This window comes from Zalophus californianus, chromosome 7, assembly GCF_009762305.2.
Source record: "Zalophus californianus isolate mZalCal1 chromosome 7, mZalCal1.pri.v2, whole genome shotgun sequence".
In the NCBI taxonomy this organism is placed as follows: domain Eukaryota; kingdom Metazoa; phylum Chordata; class Mammalia; order Carnivora; family Otariidae; genus Zalophus; species Zalophus californianus.
In genome coordinates, this window is record NC_045601.1 from 8674181 (window position 1) to 8686128 (window position 11948).

Sequence of the window (11948 nt, forward strand, 5' to 3'; positions counted from 1 at the left end):
CTGCGGCCCCCTTTCCCCTGCCGCCCATCCTGGGGGCACTCGGGGCAGCCCCTCACATTTGGTGCATCTTCGCTTTGAAGCTGAGACCCAGACATCCCTCAGCAGGCACCGTCCTTTGACTTCGTTCTAGGGGAGAAGATGAGCTTTGCAGAGTCATTCATTTCTTGCCAAATTCTTCTTTTTATGTGTTTCTGGCCACGGTTAAGAAAAAAAAAAGTGAATGTCCTGGAAAGGAACCTTTCTTTGTGTTCTGTATGAGCACGAGCTTATTAGTCCCGTCCTCCAATCAAGTGACACTTTCAGTAAGGGAGACATTAGATGAAACATCGGGGCTGGGTGAGTCCTATCTCCCAGGCCCTGGACCCTCCCCAGACTATGTAGCACATCTGCCTATCAGCTCCACACCAGATTCAGAACCTGCTTATGCTCTTTACTTCCCTCCCCTATCAAAATATGTTCTCAGGAAAGGCTTTTAGGAATCCATTTCTACTCAACTAGAAACTATCATTACTGATGTTACATTACTGAGTATTACAATAGGGGAATAAATCTTGAAGTCAAAGAAATAAATCTCTAATTGTAGAATGTTGACCATCAGTGGCAAACCGATGTTGGTGGGGGGGGGGTGAGGGTAACAGGGTCTCACCACTAGAGCCTCTTCCCTTACCACATGCATTGACCACTAACTCCACTTTCTGGGGAGGCCTGCTCCGGAAATAACCAGCAAACACGGAGAGGCTGCACAGTGTTTAGCCAGCTAAAATATGGTGGGAGGTGAAGTTTGTGACCTTGCCGTGTTCCCTTACTCATGTTCCTGCCTCTGGGAGCCCCCATTCCTACCACGTGGCACTTTCCCTCGTCAGGTGCACAGGATGCTGGCCCATTTGCCTGCTTCTCCTTTTCAGCTCCTCTCCTCTGACCTCAACAGCGATCCCTGGTGGGATTTGTAAAGTAGGGAAGGGCTGGCTGTGGGCAAGTTTAGGAGACCTATTGCAAATGAGCAGAATCAAGGTAATGAAGGTGTTAGGCTCCCATCTGTGATGGATGTAAAGAAATGAGTGTTTCCTATCTTTGCCTCTAATTTTTATATGTTAATCAGTCATACATTTTTTTTATGTTGATTTGAAGCTTGGTTCCAGGTGGGGATGATTCAGTTAATGTTCCTGACTCATTCACAGTTGGATTTGAAAAAAGTAGTTGAGAGAAGACTTAATATCTGGAAAGCATTCTGATGGGTCCGTAAATGGTCAGAGCTGTTCCCCTCATGGATAGGGAGCAGAGTGAGTACATGTTTTGGGGGTCCACTTCACATTATTCAGCTTCTGCTGGTAGACAAAACAGGGATTATGTGGCAGTAATTTGGCAAAAAACACCCCTTCGTTTTCACTTCCGTGTTTAAAACATGGCTTCCTGGGGTGCCAGGTGGCTCAATTGGTTAAGCATCCAACTCTTGATTTTGGCTCAGGTCATGATCTCAGGGTGGTGAGATTGAGCCCTGCATCAGGGGCTCCATGCTGGGCATGGAGCCTGCTTGAGGATTGTCTCTCTCCCTCTCCCTCTGCCCCTCCCTACCCCCCACCCCTGCTCTCTTTCTCAAAAAAAATTTTTTTAAAAAACATGGCTTCTCAATTTGCAACAACGTGGATGGAACTGGAGGGTGTTATGCTGAGCAAAATAAGTCAATCAGAGAAAGACATGTATCATATGACCTCACCGATATGAGGAATTCTTAATCTCAGGAAACAAACTGAGGGTTGCTGGAGTGGGGCGGGGGAGGGATGGGGTGGCTGGGTGATAGACATTGGGGAGGGCATGTGCTATGGTGAGCGCTGTGAATTGTGCAAGACTGTTGAATCACAGATCTGTACCTCTGAAACAAATAAGGCAATATATGTTAAGAAAAAAAAAAAAGAAGATAGGAGGGGAAGAATGAAGGGGGGGTATCGGAGGGGGAGACGAACCATGAGAGACGATGGACTCTGAAAAACAAACTGAGGGTTCTAGAGGGGAGGGGGCTGGGGGGATGGGTCAGCCTGGTGATGGGTATTAAAGAGGGCACGTTCTGCGTGGAGCACTGGGTGTTATGCACAAACAATGAATCATGGAACACTACATCAAAAACTAATGATGTAGGGCACCTGGGTGGTTCAGTTGGTTAAGCAACTGCTTCGGCTCAGGTCATGATCCTGGATCGAGTCCCGCATCAGGCTCCCTGTTCAGCAGCAGGAAGTCTGCTTCTCCCTCTGACCCTCCCCCCTCTCATGCTCTCTCTATCTCATCCTCTCTCTCAAATAAATAAATAAAATCTTAAAAAAAAAAACTAATGATGTAATGTATGGTGATTAACATAACAATAAAAAATTTAAAAAAAATGGCTTCTCAATTGTGCAGTGACTAAGGCCTGGTTTGGGGGAATTTCATGGATCGCTGGGCTTCCTGGGGTAGGAATCCATTCATCACTGAGGAGAGGGAAGGTATTATGGCCATGGGTCTGGGAGAGAACTTTGATAATATTTAACTTAAAGTGTTTTCTGTCTCTTGCTCAACATTTGTTAGATAATATGAACCCTGCTACCTCAGAGGAAGCAATATTTTTTTACAAAAGGGAAATTGATCTTGAAAAATGGCACATTTAATTATAGGTCAGGGTCTGAAATTTCCTGATCAAAACAAATCTGTATAGTAGTTTAAAAATTACAGGCATTTCCAGCTGTATTTGGTGTGGTGTTTTGTTTTTTTGTTTTGTTTTATTTTTTTTTTTAATGTGGAACCCTTCACGAATTTGGGTGTCATCCTTGCACAGGGGCCATGCTAATCTTCCCTGTATCGTTCCAGTTTTAGTATATGTGCTGCCAAAGTGAGCACTGTAATTGGTGTTCTATCGGCTCTCTTAAGGCAGGATTCAGGACATGTGCTGAGTCTCCCAGCTGAGCCAAGGGCCAGGTCTCCAGGGAGCTCATGAGCATGTCCACCACGTGGCCTTACCTTTTTCTCCCTGTCTTTGCATCTACCCGTCCACCAGCCCGTCTTCTTGTTCTTATGCATTTCCAAGTCAGCTGCAGACACCAGTGCCCTTCCTCCCTATGCACACCATTCACTGGAGGTCAATATTTGTGTTCTGTAAGCTGTCAGTCTCACTGCCCTGGATGCTGATGTTGTATGGCATTTTAAGAGAGCAGCTTATTTTGGGTTTTCAGGATGCAGATATAAGTCCACGGGATGCTGGACCGGAAACAAAGCAAAATGAAAGAATTGTTCTTTCTCTTCAGCAGCTGGGACACGGCTGCTGGACAAGCTTATCTTCTGTCTCTTCCTCCGGGTAGGATGAGTCCTTTCTTCGGAGGCTCCCTGACTTCTCAGGAAACTAGACCCTGGCAGCACCGTCCCTATCAGTCTTGAAGCCTAGGGATTCCCAGAGGTGAATATTATTGTTCAAAGAAGTGGTAGAAAATTATTGGGGGTTGGGATGAGGAGCAGCCTGGAGACAGTTGGAAGCAGCCTTTGTCACCAACACAGTCAGACCTAAGATGCGCCAAACCCTGGGCGGAGAGCTTGCAGTGTGTATCTGTACCGCCTCTGCCATGTTCTACCCACATCCTGTAATGGTCGCCTTTGTACAGACAAGATGAGTTGATGACCATGACCTTAACAGTTATGATACAGATGTATATAAACTGGCCAGGGGAAAGGTCAGGAAAGGTTTTTCTGGCAGAGATCATCTATGAGAAAGTGTATTTTATTTATTTATTTTTTTAAGGATTTTATTTATTTGTTTGACAGAGAGAGAGAGAGCAAGCACAAGTGGGGGGGGGAGGGCAGCAGGCAGAGGGAGAGGGAGAAGCAGGCTCCCTGACGAGCAAAGAGCCTGATGCAGGGCTCCATCCAGGACCCCGGGATCATGACCTGAGCCAAAGGCAGATGCTTAACTGGCTGAGCCACCCAGGCGCCCTGGGAAAGTGTATTTTAAAATGTCGGTTTTATTGTTATTCAGGTATGGTAAGGCCAACAGATAAGGACACGATTGTCACAGATCCCAAGAGGCTTGCCGTGGCACACAGGGCAACACCAGGAGGCAGAGGGGTGAAGGAATCACAGACAGGAGACTTTACTGCAGTTCTTAGGGGAAAGAATGGGTGAAGCGGGGCAAGCAGGTTGAGGATTGGCTAGTTTAAGTAATTCCAGTGGGCTCCAGAGTGTCAGGGCTGTCCCTAGTTGTCTGGAACCTGGCCCTGGGGTGATGAGAACGGGGGCACAGATCCCTGAGTGGGAGAGCCACCAGAGGAGGTAGGGGTGGGGGTGGGTTCAGGATGAAAGTTGCACTCACAGGCAAGGTCTAGGAATTTACTATCTCTAGAAATGGGCCAGGAGGAGCAGACTGCAGGGTCAGCAAGGCCTCAGATGACAAAACATCAGAAATGCGTGGTTAATACGGTGAGGTGGGGTGAGGGGCACCTATCAGGCGAATGTGAGGGTCTTATCCCAGCCATGTGACCCCCCAGCACCCCCAGGGAGACTCAAGTGGTCCCCTGTGAATGGTCAATCAGCATATCCTTGGCTATTTGGAGAATCCGGACTTGGAGACCTTGAACGAACTCCAAAGGCTCATGGGACCCAAGTGAGACTATAAGACTCCCCCCGACCCGGAGTCCCCGAGGAGCCGCCCCTGGCCACTGCTCCAGCCCCTGCCCCGCTCACTGTGTGCTGGCCCTCTGGAGGAGGTTGGGGGATGCTGTGGAATGGAGGCTGCATGCATGGGCCCCCAGGTTAGGGCCTGCCTCCCCGCAGCACGCGAGCTTTAACAGCCCTGCTTCTCACACCTCCTTACTCTCTCCACTGAAGGTCAAGTTTGAGGGACAGATGGTGTCAGGTCCCTTGTCAGTGATTCAACTTGTTGGTCTGTGTGCGTGTGTGGGCATGAGGCGGGATCTAGAGCTTGTTCAGAAATTGTGACTTTTTCTTTCCAGGGAGTCACCGCAGAGTTAAGGAGGTGGCTAACAACTGGAGCGGGGAGCGTGGCTGGCAGGTGGCCCTGAGCCCAAGGGCAGGTACTGTCAAGTGCTGGCCTCCCACGCATGGAAGACCATGCGGGGCTCGCCACTCGAGCTCCAAGTGGCGTCTAGCTTCCTTCCCATCACCTGACTTTGAGCCATTTTCCCATTCTTTATCAGCCTTCCCCATAGTAGGCAATAAAAGAGGAAAGGTAAATAGCTCAATGGGGGCATTTTAATTGAGAGGTTTAGGAGAAATATCGGGATTATTTATGAAGTTCGATTCTTCACTCTGTGTTCTTCACCCCCTCAGAATCATGACAGTTTTGCTGGGCTGGGTGGTTATAAAACCAAAGAATAGTGGGGACAGAAAGTGGTCCTGGAGCCCATCGAATCCAGTTCCTTCATTTGAAACAGATTAGGGGTCCTCTTTCAAGACTCCCTGGCATGGCGTCCATCTGTTCCTTGCACTAGACTGCGACCCACCTGATCACATGTGATGTGTGTTTCCTTAGAGTCTGGCACTGTGCCTGGCACATGGAAGGTACCTACAAAGTGTTTGTCAAATGAATGAACGAGGAGGAGCAGAGGTGGTCCTCAGAATAGGGTTTCTGAAGCACCATGAGCCACTGAGACCCTCAGAATAGCTTCGGCCTGATGGAAAGACCTGGGTTTGAGGCCTGTCTCTGCCATTTCCTAGCTGGTTGCCTTGGGGGCTCTTGATGAGCCTCCATTTTTTTCTCCTAAAATGGGACAGAGGTTCTGACCCTGCCAATCTCACAGGGTTGCTGTGAAGTGCAAGCATGGCCAAGAATACGACAGCCTTTTGGGAGCAGCCGTGCCTGGCCCACACAAAGGGTTAGAGCCTCTGGTGGCTGGCGCAGGGCAGGGAGCTCAGGACCAAGCTGCCCTCAACGTGGAATTTGTGCTCTGCCCCCACCCTACCTCGATAGGCTCCCCGCTGTGCAGGTGAGAGTGGCGTCCAGGTGGTCGCCTTGATGCACGTGTATTACTTGGGGGAGATGGAGGAACTGGGAACTCCCAGGTAGCTGGGGAGGTCAGAGGAGGCAAGAGAGAAGGTCGTCACCTGGGTGGGACGACAACCTGCTGACAATAGAGCACATGGGATGGTGCGGCGGACAAAGCTGTCCTCTCCTATGATCTCGGAAAAGGCGAAGGCCAGCCCAGGCCAGCCCTCAAGGCTGGTGTATTTCCCTCACCCTGTGCAGGTAAGGTGCAAGCTGTGTTGGTAAAAGCTGGTAAAATACTGCTCGCAGGCAAAGAAGTCACGTGTTCTGGAATAAGTGTATCCAGCAAAAAATTAAAAACGGGAGTAGGTTTTTGTGACTCAAAAATCCTATATCGTGTTAAAATAATAGACCAATTTAGTCAATAGGGTTAGAAAAAAAAAAAAAAAAGGAAGTAGGCCAGCCTGCTGTTTGAAGTCGTACAGACCAAACAATGGACCATTGTCTGAACACTGAACTTTTTAGCTGGTTCCTTTGTTAGGTTGTTGGCATCGAATGCACCTGAGTGAGGAGAGCTGCTCAGAAGTCCCCCAGAGCCGTCAACAGTAGAGCCGTGGAGCAGATTCTTCCGACGGTTGAGCATCGTGCTTTTGAAAGCGAGCCGTGGGTGTCAGGGAGTGCAGACGCGGAGGCAGGAGCATCTTACCTGCGCACGCGGCCCCATCACCGGTCCTGGCGGGCTGCACATTTATAAGAGAAACCCTGACTTACTATCTGTAGCTATCAACAGGTGGTTATCTGAAGCTGGCCATCCCTCAGAGTCAGAGGGCGGAGGGAATTCATTTTAATAAGCTTTCAATGCATTTATTTAGAAAGAGAAGAAAGGTTCACAGCAGAAATGCTCTAATTAAGGCATCAGCCAATCTGGGGGGATAAAAGGAAGTCAACAATTGCATATACGCACAGTTGTTGTTTTTTTTACCTTTTAATTGTGAATTTATAATAATAAATTTTCTATTTCTTTGGTAGATGTTTCCCCCAGTGAGAAAACAATATACAGACTCCCTCTAAGAGGAGAGGGTCAGTGTCACTTTGGCAAAAGCATAAAAATACTGAGTTATCGACTATCTTAAGGGAAGTAAGGCTTTATTTTTTTAGACATTTTGCCTGCATGTACTAAATTCTTACCTGAATTTAATAATACTACAATAGGATGAGGATAGGAAAGAACTTTTATAATCTCAAAAGTGCCAGTTGAGCAGATTCTCAGAGATATTTATAATGAGCACCTTGCCCCTCAACAACATTGAAACTGTTTGTATATGTCCCTAAAAAGAGTAATTGGCTTTCACCTTTGTTTACACTGTTAATCTGTTTATAATCAGCACAAAGAAAATTCAGCCTAATGTGTTGGATTACTGCTAAATTGTGGCTCTAGTTAATGAGGTGTGATGTCTTCTTTTTTTAAAAGTAAGCTTTTGTGTTTAGTTTTGGCTAAAAATATGTTCTTTGCAAAACTTAAGTCTCATGATAAAGTAATTATAGAAATATGTACATAACATCAAAGGAGGGGCGCCTGGGTGGCTCAGTCGTTAAGCGTCTGCCTTCGGCTCAGATCATGATCCCAGGGTCCTGGGATCGAACCCCACATCGGGCTCTCTGCTCCATGGGAAGCCTGCTTCTCCCTCTCCCACTCCCTCTGCTTGTGTTCCTTCTCTCACTGTGTCTCTCTCTATCAAATAAATAAAAAAATAAAATCTTTAAAAAAAAAGCATCAAAGGAGGCAGAGAACAGTGATCTCCTTTCCTTACCTGTCCTTCATTTAGCACCCCCAACACGGAGGAGGGAGGGATTGTTCCATCCCTCCCCATTGTCCATGTCCCTCTTTTCTATCAGTAACCCCAGGTTTACTCCAGGGACTGCCAACCATGGGGTTCTCAGCTCCGGACTGGGTTTGGATTAGATTAAGCTCATCAGGATATGTGGTAAATTTTATTTTCCAAAGATGGCTGTTCTTCTAGGTGTTCTTCTAGAACCTTGCTTCCCTTCCATCAAGAGGTTGAGTCTGTGTACCATTTTCTTAAACCTGGGTGGGTTTTTGGGGTTCATCCAGTGCAGGGTGAAGTGGCACTATGTGATTTCTGAGGCCAGGTCATAAAAATGCCAAACACACCTTTTTTCTTGGGACACTGATGTATAAGCAGTCTGACCATCCTGAGAGCTCCATGATGTGGGGAAGCCCAAACTGGTCCAGAGGAGAGGCTGCAAGACCATGCCAAGAGAGAGGTATACCTTGCCAGCTCCCAACACCAACTTCCTCTGTCTCCCCAGTGTTCTAGCTTCTAGTATATCCGACTCCAAGTCCACAGGAGGCCCCAAGCCTGAGTCACCCCGCTGAGCTTACCCAAATTCCTAACTCACAGAAACCATGAGAATAATGAGCTGATTGTTGTTTCAGTCCCCAAATTTTGGAAGGATTTGTTCCATCACAACAGATAACCGGAACAGTCTATCTCATCTCTTTGGCTATAGTGATTGTTTCAGGGTGGACATGTGACCCAATCCAGTCTAATGAGTGCAAGCGTTAAGCTGTTTGCTAGGAATGATGGAACACAGACCTTCTCTTCTCCTCCGGGCTCGGGGACGGGAGCACACAGGCTCAGTCAGATGCTGTGGCTATCTGGTTGTAGCAAGGAGAGGCAGGCTGAGGGGGAAACTGACACACAACAGAAGCAGAGCAGAGAGATCACAGTGACATCGCTGGGCTCTGAATCAAGCTGCACCTGAAGCTGGAAATCATCCCTGGGAATCATCTGTTGCAAAAACGTTTCAGAATTGCAAGTCACGATACAGATTAGAGAATTAGATCCCTGTGTGATACCTGAATCTTTCCTATCTTATTCCCAGTCCATGACCTGTTGGACAACACCTGCAAAGGCCAAGAGCTCACGGTCAGCTGGAGCAGCCATTCTGTCTCCAAGCAGCTTTCCCTGCCCAGTCAAGTCTGTCTCTCTGTAATGGTTTTCACGAGGCCAAATGGAATGTTGAAAAACACTGTATGTAAGAAGAGTAAGGCTCAGCAAGTTCTTTTTCCCATTTTTGTTTTTCCAGTTTATTGATGTATAATTGACATACATCGTTGTATAAGCTTAAGGTAGACAGCATAATGGTTTCACTTACATGTATGATGAAATGATTATCACGCTGAGGTCGGGGAACATCCGTCATCTCATATAGATACACTAAGAAGAAAAAGCAAAAAAAAAGAAAAAAAAATTTCCTTGTGATGAGGACTCTTAGGATTCACTCTCATTCTCTCTCTCTCTCCTTTTTTTTTAGAGAAAGAGCACACATGCAGGAACAGGGGGCAGGAGGAGGGGTGGAGGGCGAGGGGGAGAGAGAATCTTAAGCAGCCTCCACGCTCAGCTCAGAGCCTGATGCGGGGCCTGATCTCAAGACTCTGAGATGATGACCTGAGCAGAAACCAAGAGTCAGACGCTTAACCAACTGAGCCACCCAGGCGCACCAGGATTCACTCTCTTAAAAACCTTTCATATATTCTTATTAAACAATATTAGCTTTAGTCATCTTGTAATTTACACCCCTAGTGCTTATTTGTACCTTTTGACCACCTTCCCCCAATTCCCCCTCCGTGCACCCTTAGGAAAGAATTTTGTGATATTCCAACTGCCAAGATGGAGAAATGTGGGCTGGATGCTATAATAGTCAGCTGGGTTGCTGACTGGTAGAACACTTTCTACCTAAAGAGCACGGATTCACTGATCAAACTGTATCAGGGTCAGGTAGGAGGAGCTTCGAGTCCTTGGATTTCTCCTGCTCAGTGGTGAAATCAGGGACTTGGATAGGCCATTAAGATCATAATAAACAAGCCCACGAGGGGGCATGAAGCTGGGAGGGACAACTCCATACACTGGATGAGAAATCAGTATCCTAAAATATTGTGATATTCTAAACAATTACTGAATCCAAGGCGATACATTTTAAAAGTGATAAACACAACATCCTGCCCTTTAGTTTTCTCAAAATCAGCCGTGTAAGTATGAGAGAAATGAAAGTGAGTCTGGAGGTAGCACATGGAAAGATGTAGAAATTTTACTTGTCAGAAAGACTTGATGCAAGATGAAGGGTTGTGTATCTATCAGAAAAGTTCGTGTGATCTTCGGTTGTATCAGCAGAAGCACCCATCCAAAATAAGGCTGCTAATCCTCTTTCCTCTATGCTGGTCAGACATGTCCTGGAACACAATGCTGGCTTTGTGGATGCTGCAAATATGACAGACCAGTGCATACATAGAAGCAACTGGGGTATTGGTGAGAAAACTTGAAACCTTATCATAAGAGAGATGGTTAAAAGGTATGGATGTTTGCCTGGAAAGACCCTATACAATATCTGGGCTTCTGGAAAGTCTGATAAAGTCACCATTTTATCCTAATAAGCAAAGCACCCTGGGGAATGATTCACAGTGGCCTGCCAAGCGAGAACTTTAAAGCTCAGGCTTTTAAAATTTATCTGCTGGAATCTGCAGTTGTTAATCTGCCTTCATCGGCAGGGTTGGGAAATCTCTGGTGATGCTGAGCGGAACGCCAGAACCACTCCCCAGAAAAATCACAGAAGCTTAATAATTTACAAAATTTTCAGGTTTCTGGACCTGTCTGAGGAGCACACATCCTGTGCTGAGAATGCCTGATGGGAATAATAGGAGGCCAAATGGATTAAGCCCGCACGGGTCATATCATCAGAAAGCATGTAGCCCCAGTTATATGAGGTCATTGTATCGAATTCCTTGGAATATCCCTTCATTTCCTTCTGCCTGTTTTCTCTGCTCCATAGAAGCAAATGTCAGAAAGCCTTTGCTTGAAATCGCTAAGAGTGAAGGGGCTTCTCTTGGTGGTTTTATTTCGCTTTCCCACCTTCAGAGCAAAAGGCCATTTAAAGCGTTTTCTTTCCCACCAATTTCACTTCATCTACTCCTTAATACCTTTTTTCATTTCCTTCTATTTTCTTCTCTCCCACCTCTCCTTTCTCAATAAGTAAAAGAAGCAAGGATGTGGTGGCCAAGGCGTTCCAGGGTGAGGGGCACGATCAGAGGAAGCTGGGACCAGCCGGGGGCTCTTCATGTTCCTTCACTGACCTCTGACCCCTTCTGCCCCTGTCCCTGGACCCTCTGCCCTCTGCTAGTCCCCATCTTCACCCCAGAATTCTGGAGTTTCTGAGACACTCCAATAGAAGCTTCTATGCAGTAGCCATACTACTTCATCATGTAAGAGATTTGGGGATTTCCAGAAGGTGGTTACTCGTATGTCGGTCTTTTCAGGACAAAGTTCTGAGCTTTGATAAAATATGCTATGATTTTATGAAGATTAACCATTACCTTGAATTGTACCTTAATTTAATTAATTGTGTGCCTTGTCTGTATACAAATGGATTATAGATTTCTGACAGGCCAAGACCTCATGCTACATTACCTTCGTGCCTTTCACAGGAAATTGTAGTGTGGCTGCTTTCAAGATCTCTGCTCTGTGTAAACTATCGGCATGTGCTCCTCAATAAGAAATGAGAATACCAGGTATATATCCAAAGGAAATGAAACCAGGATGGCAGAGACACAGTTGCACCCACATGTTTGGTGGGGCATTATGCACAATAACCAAGGCTTGAGAATGACCTGAGTGTCCGTCAACAGATGAATGAATAAAGAAGATGTATATTGTGTGTGTGTGTGTGTGTGTGTGTGTGTGTGTGTGTGTGTGTCATGGAATGTTATTAAGCCACAAAAAAGAAGAAAATCCTGCCATTTGTGACAACATGGATGGACCCTGAGGGAATTATATTAAGTAAGTCAGAGAAAGACAAATATTGTAAGACATCATTTTATGTGAAGTCTGAATAAGCTGGACTCACAGAAACAGAGAGGAGAGCACGGGTTTCCAGGAGCTGGGAGGGGGGGAAATGAGATGCTGGTCAGAGTACA

At 46.5% G+C, this 11948-nt stretch overlaps 1 non-coding gene across 1 annotated transcript; it reads right to left on the reverse strand.

The window, feature by feature from the left end:
• Positions 1–2758: 2758 nt before the first annotated feature.
• LOC113928106 lies at positions 2759–2865 on the reverse strand. The gene has a single exon (XR_003521790.1). It is a non-coding gene; the product is annotated as a U6 spliceosomal RNA (small nuclear RNA).
• Positions 2866–11948: the final 9083 nt, after the last annotated feature.